Here is a 16,659-nt window from a genome sequence, read left to right as displayed (position 1 = left end):
TTACAAATCAAGTAAATAACCTGAAACGTTTCTAGCATGTCAGGAGTAATACTAAATCAATATGTGTTGAATATCAGTTCAATAACTTTAACCATTTTCGAAATTTGGACCTTTCTCTGTAAAAATCATTGGCGCAACAGAAAAGAGCTAGAAACTTAAAATTTTATATTTAGATTCCTTTTTCATAATAATTTAGTAGAAACAGTATTCTGGATCTCACAAATTAAAATTTTAGTTGAAATTCATGATTTTCTGGTTTTTGTCGTAGAAATTAAGGAAGCAAGATAGGTTAAGTAGGCGAATAAATAAGGCTAGGATGTTTAAATTTAAGTAGAAGGGAGATCCGCTATAATCATAAAGATGTGAGAAGTTTCAACTGAATAACTATAAAACTATAGCGATAGCGTATCTCCAAAGGGCAAGTTCAGAGCTCGTCTACTGTGTGTAGTGTAATTAAATTAATTCTCTCGCCCAAAATACTTGACTTAGCCACGTCAGACTCTTATTATGATTATGTACGTGTGTGCTGATTGCACATTTAAATTAAGAGCTTCATTGGCCATCAGCAAAGGAAGCAGTAAATTATTCGATAACTTAAAGTGGTGCATTACTAGCCCAGCAGCTAGTCGGTTGAGCTGATTTGATCAGGCGTTCCCTTAGCCATCCGCACCGTGGATTTATATATAAGAACGCTGCGCGAGAAGGCAAGGCCCCAGTTCTCTCCAGACGCTGATTAGCGCACCATCTGTGCTGGGAGTCGCGTCGCGTCGGTATCATTGCTATAAACAGCCTCGGATGCCGTAATAAGTTACTCGGGATACGCGTAGCCATGAATCGTTTTCGAGGGAAGTGTTAATTCTGGGATAACTTTAATGATCTATCTTCAGTTTGTGTATGTCGTATTTTCACGTGCCGCTGCAGGACAGACATTCTACCATTATTTAGCGTGGCGTTTGATGAACATTATCATCAAATTATGGCGAGCATTCACTTAAACATTTAATTTGAACAGCTATAGTTGCATCAGCGCATTAGACTCTGAACTGCTCTGGTAGTTGGATTGTGTGGAATCTTTTTGGTCTGTGACTTTCAGAATATAGTGAACATTTTAGAGAGAATGGTTTTTGATTATGAATCCCAGACAATCTCCTAATTCCTCAGAGCTATAAGCTGTAGCCGTAAATGTATTTCTCCGATGAAGTGGGTACTAGGAATTCTAATTACAGGCTTCACGTTTTGCTAATCACTTTCTGGTTGTCAATATTGTAGTTAGAGAGCCAGTGTTGAGAACGGCAAACAACAGCATTAAATAAATAATAGGAACATTTAAATAACAATTATCCCACACGCCTTCCCACATATGGTGCATTGGCCGGGAAAAACAAAACATTATATAACAAATATAACCCACCCGCCGCCCCACAAGGGGAACCCTTAACACTGTTCATGTGCTATAGGAAGAAGTTTCATAACATTAATTTTATATTCTGAAGAATTTTATGTTAGTTTTAGAGGTTCTTATATTTTATTATTGCAGTAATCCTTAATGAAAATCTTACTATAAAAATGGAATAATTTAGGACCTGTTAAATTTGTATTTTTTAAAACTTTGACAGAAACGTTTCGTTAATTCACACAGCGAGTAAACAGTGGTAGGTCAATGCTAATCCGTGACAAGTGCACCCAGTTTTCAAGTCAACAATGTTAAGTACCCATTGACGAATTTATAAGAACTAACTTTTGCGTAGATTTTATCGTTTTAAAAAAGTGTTGCTCCTGTAGATATACAGGGTGTGCAAAAACAATTTGACCAAAAGTGCAGGGCAGAAAGACAGCATCAAACGAAGGGATTTGTGTGTAGGAGCCAGGGGTCGCATCTGAACATTTAAGACGCTACGCTAGCTTGACAACGTTTGTGAGTTTGAACATGCTGCGACATACTTAAGTTAGTTAAATGTCGGCAGGTGTTTGTACAAGAGCATACTCATTTTTAATTTACTTTGAACTTCTTACGACATGCTGAAACATGAACATGTGATTGTTTTTTTCTAAAGAAGTGCTGAATGGTACGGCAGCTAAGTACGATACATGTATATGTGATGCCTTAAGTTTTTCTTGTTCTCATGGTGACGATTGATCAGTCCAAACATTTTGCTTACGTATATATTTTTTTGTGAACTACATTTCATTTTGGGTAAAGACGTCCACATGTCAGATTTCAATTATGTTCCTATAGCACCGAAAATATACAACTGCGATTCCTAATCCTACACTCAAATTCCTTTGTTCTTTCTGCCTTACACTTTTGGGCAAATTGAATTCTTGCACCCTGTATCTGAAAATAGTATCTATCTGAATAAAAAGGCATATTGCATAAAAAATTTTATTTATAAGATTTTAGTGCAATACTACATAATCTGTCCCTTTCTTTTGTTTACATCCGAGATCTTCAGTTGTCCAGGGTCCTATCTGAACTGTTAGGCTCGAGGTTTTAGTGCATTACAGAGTGGCTGGCGCATCCTTTTTCCTTTAGTGATGAGTTAATTACGTTTACCTGTTACACAGTGTTTTAATAAATTTTTCTTGGGCTCTCCCTTCTCTCACCTTCATGTTGTAAGCCCAAACAAATTTGTCTTTGTTGTCTTTATCACAGAAATTATCGTACGGCTCTGCGAAATACGGTGAATTACATCAGAGAAACAGAAACAAATTACTGCAGTTTTTCTTGTTACTAGACGTAGGTGGAAATAAAAATTTAGCAGAAGAAACATTTACTTTTTGCACCAAGGTCAGTATATACTTAAGCACTCTGGCATGCATGCCGTTGCTCTACTTACAGCGTAACGTTCTGCCACCTTGGAGGCAGTTCATCACTTACCTGCAACAAGAAACAAAGGAATACATTTGTAAAGTTTAGAAATGTGACGCCAAAACAAGAAATATCGAGTTTCTTAAACAAGAAAATCTTTGCGGGATGAATCTTTCACGGTGCTATTGGAGTGTGCGCTGTTTTGAAACTTCATGGGAGATTATAACTTTGTGCTCTGTCACGAAACGAACGCGGGACATCGTCTTTCCACCATTTCGTAATTTTTTTATTCATCTGAGATGATCTTGCGATTTTATAAATGTTGATAGAAGCTTTGCCATGGTCAATATATGCTTAAACTATTTACATTCGAATGCGATCTTTTGAAAATTCTGCATCTGCATTTTCTACTTGCTCAGCTTACTTATGGTAACATTTTCATTGTTTAACACCTGCACAACATCTGTTGAGAAAGGAACTTTACCGTGAAATGCGTAAGATATAAGGGTAGATGAAGTCGAGACGAAAAAATTTATACTTTACACTTGTGGTCTATCAGCCCAGAAAACGACTAAACAGCCTCAAATTGGCCTACAAAAACCACTAAAGTTACAGCGCATGCGCGCCCTGTGAAATTTTGGCTAAAATCGACCTTGAATATTAAAAACATCTTGTTATTACATTTGCAAAACGCAAAACAAACGAATATGTAAATTTTACGTCAGAATACTGTGTCTTTGTACGTTCGATGTTTTCATAGACGGCAGAACTACTTATTGTCCTGCGTTGTTTTACTTGAGTGTCGACGACTCACAACAGCTTCTGTGACGAGGTTTCAGGTAACCAGGTTAATTCACTTGTAATCTGTTTTATTTATTGTGTTTTGTATTCATCGATGAGTTTTATCGTTATGACCACCTGCTCAACAGCGTGTTGGTCCACGTTTGAAACACAGTAGACCTTACAGCAGCGATTCTGCGTGGCGTGGCTTCTACAAGTCCTTGATAGGTTTCCGGAAGTATGTGGCAGAAGATGTCCACTTACAGGTCAATAAATTCCCGCACATTACGGGACGGTGATTTGTGGGCACGCAGCTGGCGCCCAATATACAGGGTGGTCCATTGATAGTGACCGGGCCAAATATCTCACGAAATAAGCATCAACCGAAAAAACTACAAACAACGAAACTCGTCTAGCTTGAAGGGGTTAACCAGATGGCGCTATGGTTGGCCCGCTAGATGGAGCTGCCATAGGTCAAACGGATATCAACTGCGTTTTTTTGAATAGCAACCCCCATTTTTCTACATATTCGTGTAGTACGTAAAGAAATATGAATGTTTTAGTTGGACCACTTTTTTCGCTTGGTGATAGATGGCGCTCTAATAGTCACAAACGTACGTGGTATCACGTAACACGCCCCTAGTGCGGACGGTATTTGCTTCTTGGTACATTACCCGTGCTAAAATGGACCGTTTACCAATTGCGGAAAACGCCGATATCGTGTTGATCTATGGCTATTGTAATCAAAATGCCCAACGGGCGTGTGCTATGTATGCTGCTCGGTATCCTGGACGACATCATCCAAGTGTCCGGATCGTTCGCCGGATAGTTCCTTTTTTTAAGGAAACAGGAAGTGTTCAGCCACATGTGATACGTCAACCACGACCTGCAACAAATGATGATGCCCAAGTATGTGTTTTAGCTGCTGTCGCGGCTAATCCGCACATCAGTAGCAGACAAATTGCCCGAGAATCGGGAATCTTAAAAACATCGGTGTTGAGAATGCTACATCAACATCGATTGCACCCGTACCATATTTCTATGCACCAGGAATTGCATGGCGACGACTTTGAACGTCGTGTACATTTCTGCCACTGGGCACAAGAGAAATTACGGGATGATGACAGATTATTTGCACGCGTTCTATCAAGTGACGAAGCGTCATTCACCAACAGCGGTAACGTAAACCGGCATAATATGCGCTATTGGCAACGGAAAATCCACGATGGCTGCGACAAGTGGAACATCAGCGACCTTGGCGGGTTAATGTATGGTGTGGCATTATGGGAGGAAGGACAATTGGCCCCCATTTTATCGATGGAAATCTAAATGGTGCAATATATGCTGATTTCCTACGTAATGTTCTACCGATGTTACTACAAGATTTTTCACTGTATTACAGAATGGCGATGTACTTCCAACATGATGGGTGTCCGGCACATAGCTCGCGAGTGGTTCAAGAGGTACTGAATAGCATATTTCAAGACAGGTGGATTGGTCGTCGAAGCACAATACCATGGCCGGCACGTTCACCGGATCTGACGTCCCCGGATTTCTTTCTGTGGGAAAAGTTGAAGGATATTTGCTATCGTAATCCACCGACAACACCTGACAAAATGCGTCAGCACACTGTCAATGCACGTGCGAGCATTACGGAAGCGGAACTACTCGCTGTTGAGAGGAATGTCGTTACACGTATTGCCAAATGCATTGAGGCTGACGGACATCATTTTGAGCATTTATTGCATAAAAAAAAGTTTCAAATCGCTATGAGCACTATGGGACTTAAATTCTAACGTCATCAGTCCCCTAGAACTTACAACTACTTTAACCTAACTAACCTAAGGGCATCACACACATCCATCCCCGAGGCAGGATTCGAATCTGCGACCGTAGCGGTCGCGCGGTTCCAGACTGTACCGCCTAGAACCGCTCGACCACGCCGGCCGGCGCTTATTGCATCAGTGTGGTATTTACAAGGAATAACACTGTAACAGCTTGCGTTCTCAGAAATGATAAGTTCATAAAGGTACATGTATCACATTGGAACAACCGAAATAAAATGTTCAAACGTACCTACGTTCTGTATTTTAATTTGAAAAACCTACCTATTCCCAAACGTTCGTCTAACTCTGTGAGCCATATGTTTGTGACTATTACAGTGCCATCTATCAGAAAGCGAAAAAAGTGGTCCAACTAAAACATTCATATTTCTTTACGTACTACACGAACATGTAATAAAAAATGGGGGTTCCTATTTTTAAAAAAACGCAGTTGATATCCGTTTCACCTATGCCAGCGCCATCTAGCGGGCCAACCATAGCGTCTTCTGATTTCCCCCTTCAAGTTAGACGAGTTTCGTTCTTTGTACTTTTTTCGTTTCACGCATACTTCATGAGGTATTTGGTCCAGTCGTGATCAATGAACTACTCTGTGTGTCCCAGTAGGGTCAGATAAGATCTGTTGTTGTTGTTGTTGTTGTGGTCTTCAGTCCTGAGACTGGTTTGGTGCAGCTCTCCATGCTACTCCATCCTGTGCAAGCTTCTTCATCTCCCAGTACCTACTGCAACCTACATCCTTCTGAATTTGCTTAGTGCATTCCTCTCTTGGTCTCCCTCTTCTATTTTTACCCTCCACGCTGCCCTCCAGTACTAAATTGGTGATCCCTTGATGCCTCAGAACATGTCCTACCAACCGATCCCTTCTTCTAGTCAAGTTGTGCCACAAACTTCTCTTCTCCCCAATTCTATTCAATACCTCCTCATTAGTTATGTGATCTACCCATCTAATCTTCAGCATTCATCTGTAGCACCACATTTCGAAAGCTACTATTCTCTTCTTGTCTAAACTATTTATCGTCCATGTTTCACTTCCATACATGGCTACACTCCATACAAATACTTTCAGAAACGACTTCCTGACACTGAAATCAATACTCGATATTAACAAATTTCTTTTCTTCAGAAACGCTTTCCTTGTCATTGACAGTCTACATTTTATATCCTTTCTACTTCTACCATCATCACTTATTTTGCTCCGCAAATAGCAAAACTCACTTACTACTTTAAGTGTCTCATTTCCTAATCTAATTCCCTTAGCATCGCCCGACTTAATTCGACTATATTCCACTATCCTCGTTTTGCTTTTGTTGATGTTCGTGTTATACCCTCCTTTCAAGACACTGTCCATTCCGTTCAACTGCTCTTCCAAGTCCTTTGCTGTCTCTGACAGAATTACAATGTCATCGGCGAACCTCAAAGTTTTTGTTTCTTCTCCATGGATTTTAATACCTACTCCGAACTTTCCTTTTGTTTCCTTTACTGCTTGCTGAATATACAGATTGAATAGCATCGGGGAGAGGCTACAACCCTGTCTGACTCCCTTCCCAACCACTGCTTCACTTTCATGTCCCTCGACTCTTATAACTGCCAACTGCTTTCTGTACAAATTGTAAATAGCCTTTCGCTCCCTGTATTTTACCCCTGCCACCTTCAGAATTAGAGTATTCCAGTCAACATTGTCAAAGGCTTCCTCTAAGTCTACAAACACTAGAAACATAGGTTTGCCTTTCCTTAATCTTTCTTCTAAAATAAGTCGTAGGGTCAGTATTGCCTCACGTGTTCCAACATTTCTACGGACTCCAAACTGATCTTCCCCGAGGTCGGCTTCTACCAGTTTTTCCATTCGTCTGTAATGAATTCGCGTTAATATTTTGCAACTGTGACTTATCAAACTGATATTTCGGTGATTTTCACAAATGTCAATACCTGCTTTCTTTGGGATTGGAATTATTATATTCTTCTTGAATTCTGAGGGAATTTCGCTGTCTCATACATCTTGCTCACCAGATGGTAGAGTTTTGTCAGGACTGGCTCTCTCAAGGCCACCAGTAGTTCTAATGGAATGTTGTCTACTCCCGGGGCATATCTCCCATTTCATCTTCATCTACATCCTCTTTCATTTCCATAATATTGTCCTCAAGTACGTCGCCCCTTGTATAGACCCTCTATATACTTCCACCTTTCTGCTTTCCCTTCTTTGCTAAGAACTGAGTTCCCACCTGAGCCCTTGATATTCATACAAGTGGCTCTCTTTTCTCCAAAGGTCTCTTTAGTTTCCCTGTTGGCAGTATCTATCTTACCCCTAGTGTGATAAGTCTCTACATCTTTACATTTGTCCTCTAGCCACGCCTGCTTAGCCATTTTGCACTTCCTGTCGATCTCATTTTTGAGACGTTTGTATTCCTTTTTGCCTGCTTCATTTACTGCATTTTTGTTTTTTCTCCTTTCATCAATTAATTTCAGTATCTCTTCTGTTACCCACGGATTTCTACTAGCCTTACTAGCTGCTGTAATGAATGGCAAGTAGCTCTAAAAGTAGAAAAACGTAAGTAACGCAGATTAGTAGGAAAAACAAAGCTGCAATACTCAGGTAGAGCATTAGCAGTGTTGTGCTTAGCAAAATCACACCGTTTAAATATTGAGACGTAACGTTGCAAAACGAAACGAAATGGAAGAAACTTGTAAGATTTATAGTAGTGATGACAAATGGTCGACTTCATGGAAAGTGTAGTTCATTTGCAAAGGAGGTTGCGTGTAGGACCCACTCTTAAGCAATGTTCGAGTGTTTAGGATTCCAACCATGTCGGCTTAAAGAAAGACATAGAAGCAATTCAGAGGTGAGCTGCTAGATTTTTTACCAGTAGGTTGGAACGGCACGCAAATATTACATAGAAGCTTCGGGAATTCAAATGTGAATCCCTGGTGGGAATATGACGATCTTTTCGAGGAACACTATTGCGAAAATTTAGAGAACAGACATTTAATACTAACTACAGAAAGAGCCTGCTGCCGCTTACGTACATTTCACGTAAAGATCACGAAGATACGAGGGATGAGGGCTCAAACGGATGCATATAGACGGTCCTTTTCCCTCGCTCTGTTTGTGAGTGGAAAAGGAAGGGAAATGACTAGGAGTGTCTCAGGTACCCTGAGCCACGCGCCATGATGTCGCTTGCTGAGTATGTATGTAGATGTAGATCTACATCTACATCTACGTTTATACTCCGCAAGCCACCCAACTCTGTGTGGCGGAGGGCACTGTACATGCCACTGTCATTACCTCCCTTCTTTGTTCCAGTCGCGTATGGTTCGCGGGAAGAATGACTGCCGGAAAGCCTCCGTGCGCGCTCGTATCTCTCTAATTTTACATTCGTGATCTCCTCAGGAGGTATAAGTAGGGGGAAGCAATATATTCGACATCTCATCCAGAAACGCACCCTCTCGAAAACTGGACAGCAAGCTACACCCTGATGCAGAGCGCCTCTCTTGCAGAGTCTGCCACTTGAATTTGCTAAACATCTCAGTAACGCTATCACGCTTACCAAATAACCCTGTGACGAAACGCGCCGCTCTTCTTTGGATCTTCTTCATCTCCTCTGTCAGCCCGACCTGGTACGCATACCACACTGATGAGCAATACTCCAGTACAGGTCGAACGAGTGTTTTGTAAGCCACCTCCTTTGTTGATGGACTACATTTTCTAAGGATTCTCACAATGAATCTCAACCTGGCACCCGCCTTAACTACAATTAATTTCATATGATCATTCCACTTCAAATCGTTCTGTACTCATACTCCCAGATATTTTACAGAAGTAACTACTACCAGTGTTTGTTCTGCTATCATATAAACATACAATAAAGGATCCTTCTTTCTATATATTCGCAATAGATTACATTTGTCTATGTTAAGGGTCAGTTGCCACTCCCTGCACCAAATGCCTATCCGCTGCAGGTTTCCTGCATTTCGCTGCAATTTTCTAATGCTGCAACTTCTCTGTATACTACAGCATCATCCGCGAAAAGCCGTATGGAACTTTCAACACTATCTACTAGATCATTTATATATATTGTGAAAAGCAATGGTCCCATAACACTCCCATGTGGCACGCCAGAGGTTACTTTAACGTCTGTAGACGTCTCTCCATTGATAACAACATGCTGTGTTCTGTTTGCTAAAAACTGTTCAATCCAGCCACACAGCTGGTCCGATATACTTTTTTTATCAGGCGACAGTGCGGAACTGTATCGAACGCCTTCCGGAAGTCAAGGAAAATGGGATCTACCTCTCCTTGGGAGCCTGTGTCTAATATTTTATGGGTCTCATGAACAAATAAAGCGAGTTGGACCTCACAAGATCGCTATTTCCGGAATCCATGTTCATTCCTACAAAGTAGATTCTGGGTTTCCAGAAATGACATGATACGCGAGCAAAAAACATGTTGGCCGCTAAATTAATCATAGGTAATACGTAGTCTGTTTTAATTCTTTAACATTCATTTATTGATCCGAAGATGGTCTATACTGCCTGAGCTGGTTATCAGAGATGTGATACAAACTGTGATCTTGACTTTGTTACTCAGACCATTAACGAAAGACACCTACCTAGACTGAAGAGAATCAATTGATATCCATTTTCGTTGCGATACTATCGTAACACCGCCGACGCTATTCGAACAGAGGTTCGGATGACGAATTCTTGTTTGCATAGAAACTGGTGGCGCTAGTTTTAAGAACTGTCGTGAATGTAGTACCATCTGAAGCTGGATAAAGTTATTACAAGTAAGTGTCTCATTGCAATTTTATGACTAATGGCAAAATCCACAGATCTGAAATTATCTGGATTCTTTTTTATCTTGCTTCTCAAACATTTCTTTATTAATGTTCCGTATTTAACACTGATACAACGTTACGTATAACATCAGTACCGATAATTCTGCAGTGCTGCATCTACCAAAAGAACTGATGATGTAACTGGCGAGAGATAAAACGTGTTGTCAAAGGTTACTGGTTCAGTTGAATGGTTACGTTCCTACTTCGTGCATTTAAATTTTCATTTCTAGCTTCCAAATTATTACTATTGTGAGCACTATTTTTCTGACAAAAGTGTACTTATCAATTGGCCACATAAACGTTAGTTCTACGACCTTATCGTGAAAAACATGGTTATCTAGTTTTCTTGTGGAATACTGAGGAATAACATTGTGATTTCCACAGAAAAAAATGTGAAGAAAGATGGCTGTTAGCAAGCCAAGTAGGGCCTGCCAAGTTCTTGTTTCGATAGGAAAACTCATCCAAATTAATACCGTATTTTCGTGGGATGCAGCTGCCGACTTTTCAGACACGGAAGGGGTGGAACAGCTAACAGAGATAAGGCTTGGAATTTATTTGATTTATAGCCAGCGGTATGGAGAAATTACTTGTGCGATATTCTCTCTCCCAGTAGAGAAGTTCAGAATTAATGGGAGGTTTTCTACTGACGACGAGAGAGTGGAAGATAATGAACTTGGGCTCCTGATTTCATTGTTAAGAGGCAAAATGTAACAAAACTTCAAACGAACTGCATTTTACTAAACAGCTGTCGGGAAAAATAAATCTTTGTATACCAGAGCACTTTGTTGATCACATGTCGTCTGGATAATTTTTTTCACCTCCGTACTTCAGAATTTCGGGGTACTTTTAGGTGGTGTGGTATCAGAAATATTAATTAAAGTTCTTATAATAAATAGATAAGCCACGTGTTCCCACATATTTATTAAGAATCGATTTGTAACATTCTAATACATTGTTAGCTTGTGCAAATCTAATCCTCGGCGCTACTGAGATTTACGAAGTCATCTAGTAGCCTTACGAAAAGGAATAAGTGCAACTGAGGTACGCAGTGCTCAGTGCGACTCTAAGAGAAAGAGAGAAAAATTAGTGACGCGAAAAATATTGTCGTTTGAAAGATGAGGTTATCACAGTGTCCACTATCTGGCTATCCAGTTGTACGTTTCACATAGTTTCCTGAAACTAATTAAGGTATTTGTCGGTGTGGTTCCTAGAAATAGATGAAGGGCTATATCTTTCTCCATCATTCCCCATGTTTCTCGCATCTGAGTTAATAGAGTGTGTCTAATGGCCTAATCTTCAATTCCTTCTTTTTTTTGTTGAAGCTGATCAGCTTAGACGGGAATGACGCGCCTGAACTAACACCGCTGAAAACACTGAAAAAGTGCAGATGTGACGTTGGGCAGTCGACGGTTTAAGTTGTATGAAACCGTAAACGTCATACACATAGCAGAAAGCTGAGTGAGATACACCTTACATAAAGAATGAATTACGAAACAAAAGCATACTCTTCATAATTAGGCTTGTCCATTAACTTCAAAGCTATGCTTCTGAAGGAATTTGACGGGGAGTTTCTGAGCAGAAAGTAGATACATTTACTTTCTACACATGTTCTGCCTATTGATTTTTCTTGCTTCCATTATCAACCACGACGTCAGAATTTCCTGTCTGATGCCTTTGCCTTTCATAAAGCTTTCCTGAAGCTAAACTGACCTTCATCTAACACATCTTCAGTTTTATATTCCATTATTCTGTATATTCATCTGGGGTAGTAATAACTGCTTCAGCTGTGTTTGGTCCTTTATTACTGTACCACTAGCTGTTTCTTCGCGCTAGAAGCCATATCTTCAACTGACATATGATTAAAACATTAGAGCGGAAAAGCTCTTGTGCACAATGGCCAAACAAAAAGTGTTCGTTTGATGACATTACTGCAGTATATACGAACGTAGCGCGACTCGGATGCGGGTACATAAGCATGGATATGTAGGCAAGGTGTTAGTGTGACATTCGTGTCTTTCCCACGCGTGTGCGGTAGATAGGAAAAAGTTAACTATGGTGACGTTGTTACTAAATGCGTCAGGACCGGACTAACGAGTTGCTTTTCCTTTCCTGGCTGCCGGGGTACAAACACCGGTAGAGTTCTATCGGTGAATGGAGATCGGCTACGGGGCAGCACGTCTGTCGAAAACCACGCTGATGTATGGTGCGCCTATTTCGATACTGCTTCATGATAACGCACGTCACCATATCGCAAAAGTTACGCCATCTCAAGTGCGAAACACTCGAGCATCCGGCCTATAGTGCTGGCTCCTCCCCAAGCGATTATCACGCCTTCCTCCCTTAAAAAAATGGCCTCGAATGGTCGGCAATTCAATTTGGACGAGAACGTGCAGCAGGCAGCAACGCGGTGTATCGGTGGGATGACTGCCTGAGTGTTCACGTTGATTCTGACTAATTGGTATACCGATTCTGGGCTGTTCGGCCTTCGAATGGAAACTCTTTTATCGCTCCTTATACAGGGTGATCCATTGATCGCGACCGGGCCAAATGTCTCACGATATAAGCGTCAAACGAAAAAACTACAAACAACGAAACTCGTCTAGCTTGAAGGGGGAAACTAGATGGCGCTATTATTGCCCGCTAGATGGCGCTGCCATAGGTCAAACGGATATCAACTGCGTTTTTTTTTAGGAAGGAATCCCCATTTTTTATTACATATTCGTGTAGTACGTAAAGAAATATGACTGTTTTAGTTGGACCACTTTTTTCGCTTTATGATAGATGGTGCTGTAATAGTCACAAGCATATGGCTCACAATTTTAGACGAACACTTGGCAACAGGTAGGTTTCTTACATTAAAATACAGACGTAGGTACGTTTCAACATTTTATTTCGGTCGTTCCGTTGTGATACATGTACCATTGTGAACTTATCATTTCTGAGAACGCATGCTGTTACAGAGTGATTACCTGTAAATACCACATTAATGCAATTAATGCTCAAAATAATGTCCGTCAACCTCAATGCATTTGTGCAATACGTGTAACCACATTCCTCACAACAGCGAGTAGTTCGCCTTCCGTAATGTTCGCATATGCATTGACAATGCTCTGATGCACATTGTCAGGCGTTGTCGGTGGATCACACGATAGTAAATATCCTTCAATTTTCCCCATAGAAAGAAATCCGGGGACGTCAGATCCGGTGAACGTGAGGGCCATGGTATGGTGCTTCGACGACCAATCCACCTGTCACGAAATATGCTATTCAATACCGATTCAACAGCATGCGAGCTATGTGCCGGACATCCATCATGTTGAAAGTACATCGCCATTCTGTCATGCAGTGAAACATCTTGTAGTAACATCGGTAGAACATTACGCAGGAAATCAGCATACACTGCACCATTTAGATTGCCATCGATAAAATGGGAGCCAATTATCTTTCCTCCCATAATGCCGCACCACAGCCGGCCGGAGTGGCCGTGCGGTTCTAGGCGCTACAGTCTGGAACCGAGCGACTGCTACGGTCGCAGGTTCGAATCCTGCCTCGGGCATGGATGTGTGTGATGTCCTTAGGTTAGTTAGATTTAATTAGTTCTAAGTTCTAGGCGAATGATGACCTCAGAAGTTAAGTCGCATAGTGCTGAGAGCCATATGAACCAAGCCGCACCATACATTAACCCGCCAAGGTCGATGATTTTCGACTTGTCGCAGCCATCGTGGAATTTCCGTTGCCCAATAGTGCATAATCTGACAGTTTACGTTACCGCTGTTGGTGAATGACGCTTCGTCGCTAAATAGAACAGGTGCAAAAAATCTGTCATCATCCCGTAATTTCTCTTGTGCCCAGTGGCAGAACTGTAGACGACGTTCAAAGTCGTCGCCATGCAATTCCTGGTGCATAGAAATATGGTACGGGTGGAATCGATGTTGATGTAGCATTCTCAACACCGACGTTTTTGAGATTCCCGATTCTCGCGCAATTTGTCTGCTACTGATACGCGGATTAGCTGCGACAGCAGCTAAAACACCTACGTGGGCATCATCATTTGTTTCAGGTCGTGGTTGGCGTTTCACATGTGGCTGAACAATTCCTGTTTCCTTAAATAACGTAACTATCCGGCGAACGGTCCGGACACTTGGATGATGTGGTCCAGGATACCGAGCAGCATACACAGCACACGCCCGTTGGGCATTTTGATCACAATAGCCATAGATCAACACGATATCGACCATTTCCGCAATTGGTAAACGGTCCATTGTAACACGGGTAATGTATCAAGAAGCAAATACCGTCAGCACTGGCGGAATGTTACACGTACTTACACGTTTGGGACTATTACAGCGCCATCTATCACAAAGCCAAAAAAGTGGTCCAACTAAAACATTCGTATTTCTTTACGTACTACACGAATATGTAATAAAAATGGGAGTTCCTATTTTTAAAAAAAACGCATGTGATATCCGTCTGACCTATGGCAGTGCCATCTAGCGGGCCAACCATAGCGCCATCTGGTTCCCCCCTTCAAGCTACACGAGTTTCGTTCTGTGTAGTTTTTCGTTTGAGGCTTATTTCGTGAGATATTTGGCCCAGTCACTATCAATGGACCACCCTGTATACTTTGCGACGAAATCAGCAAAGTACAATTTGAAACACTCGAAGTCACACAAAGGCTTCCCAACAATGGTTCTTCCTGCCAATCATTCGCGACTGGAACGGGAAATGGCGAAAGTGACAGAGGTGCGGAAAGAACCCTCCGTCACACTACATAAGTTTGCTAGAGGAGCCAGGGCGTAGATGTAGATTTTTTTTGTCCTTAAACGAAAACTAACCTGCAGGAAAAAATGATAAATTTATCGATCATCCACGAAGAAAAACATCTGCTTCAGGAGTCCGCGATCGGAACTGCCATTGCCGCGCGGGATTAGCCGAGCGGTCTAGGGCACTGCAGTCATGGACTGTGCGGCTGGTCGCGGCGGAGGTTCGAGTCCTCCCTCGGGCATGGGCGTGTGTGTTTGTCCTTAGGATAGTTTAGGTTAAATATCAAAAATGGCTCTGAGCACTATGGGACTTAACTACTAAGGTCATCAGTCCCCTAGAAGTTAGAACTACTTAAACCTAACTAACCTAAGGATATCACACACATCCATGCCCGAGGCAGGATTCGAACCTGCGACCGTAGTGGTCGCGCGGTTACAGGCTGTAGCGCCTAGAAACGCTCGGCCACTTCGGCCGGCTAGGTTAAGTAGTGTGTAAGCTTAGGGACTGATGACCTTAGCAGTTAAGTCTCATAAGATTTCACGCACATTTCAACATTTTTGATTTGAACTGCCGTTCTTTACTTGTATCTACGTTACTCGCGCAATTGCTACTGATGAGCCGCGACTAGACCTTCCCCTCCCAAGGGATTTAACAGATAATATTTCGCAAGTTACCCGAGACTCTTCTTCGGCAACGAGTAACCCCGACTGTGCACAGTAATTTCTGTCGACCCTTTGCTGCGAGGCGCTTGCCTGTTGCTGGGGAATTTCAATATTTTCTTGCCGCCGGCCCGTGAACTGCGCGGCTGTGTTTGCTCGCCGGCCCTCATATCGACGTGGCAGGCGGGCAGCGCCGCGGCGTGTTCTGTTGTTTTCTTAGCCCAGTGCCGTTGCCGCGGGCCGTCAGCTGGGGCTATTTTCCCAGCCAGCCGTATTTACGACCGCTCGCCCCGCCCCGCCCCTCCACTTGTTTTTCTTATGCATATGAACGTCGGCGCGTCGCTGCTCTCCCCGGTAGTGACCCGTTATGTTGTTTCAGCAACGCGGCGCCCTCATTCTGCACATGCCGGTGCGTGTTTCTGTTTTCGTCCATCCACCATCTCTGACGTTTCCACTCGAGCTTCCCCGTCAGCATTCTTCACTCGCTTCTACGGCTACACCTGTATTCCGCTAGCCACGTTACGGTCTGCGACTTGAGCCGTCGGCACACGGACCATGCTGTTGAAAGTTAACGTTGAGCGTGCCAAGTTCAACGTGCTGCTGAACGCTCAAGCCGTCGCCACACGGACCGTGCATCCGAACGTTGAGCGTTGAGCGTGCCGAGTTTCGGGAGTCTTTCCGAACGTGCAGAGCAATATCTGGCATGTCAGATATTCTGAGCGTTGACCAATGAGATGGCACAACGCCACCTACGTCACACGCACGCCGTCTCCCTTCAGTACAGAGTTGTGAGGCGCCATATTGGAGTTCATTTCAAGCTTATATGTATATATGCTGTTTCTGAGCACCAGCAAATTGAGAAACACTGGAAAACCCGTTGTTAGTTGTGTGATTCGTTCCAATAAAATTATGAGTAACATCATATTCGTGGCAAAAGAATTATTGTAACTTGTGTAATATGAGAGTAGGCTATT

This window comes from Schistocerca piceifrons, chromosome 5, assembly GCF_021461385.2.
Source record: "Schistocerca piceifrons isolate TAMUIC-IGC-003096 chromosome 5, iqSchPice1.1, whole genome shotgun sequence".
Lineage (NCBI taxonomy): Eukaryota > Metazoa > Arthropoda > Insecta > Orthoptera > Acrididae > Schistocerca > Schistocerca piceifrons.
This window is presented reverse-complemented; position numbering follows the sequence as displayed.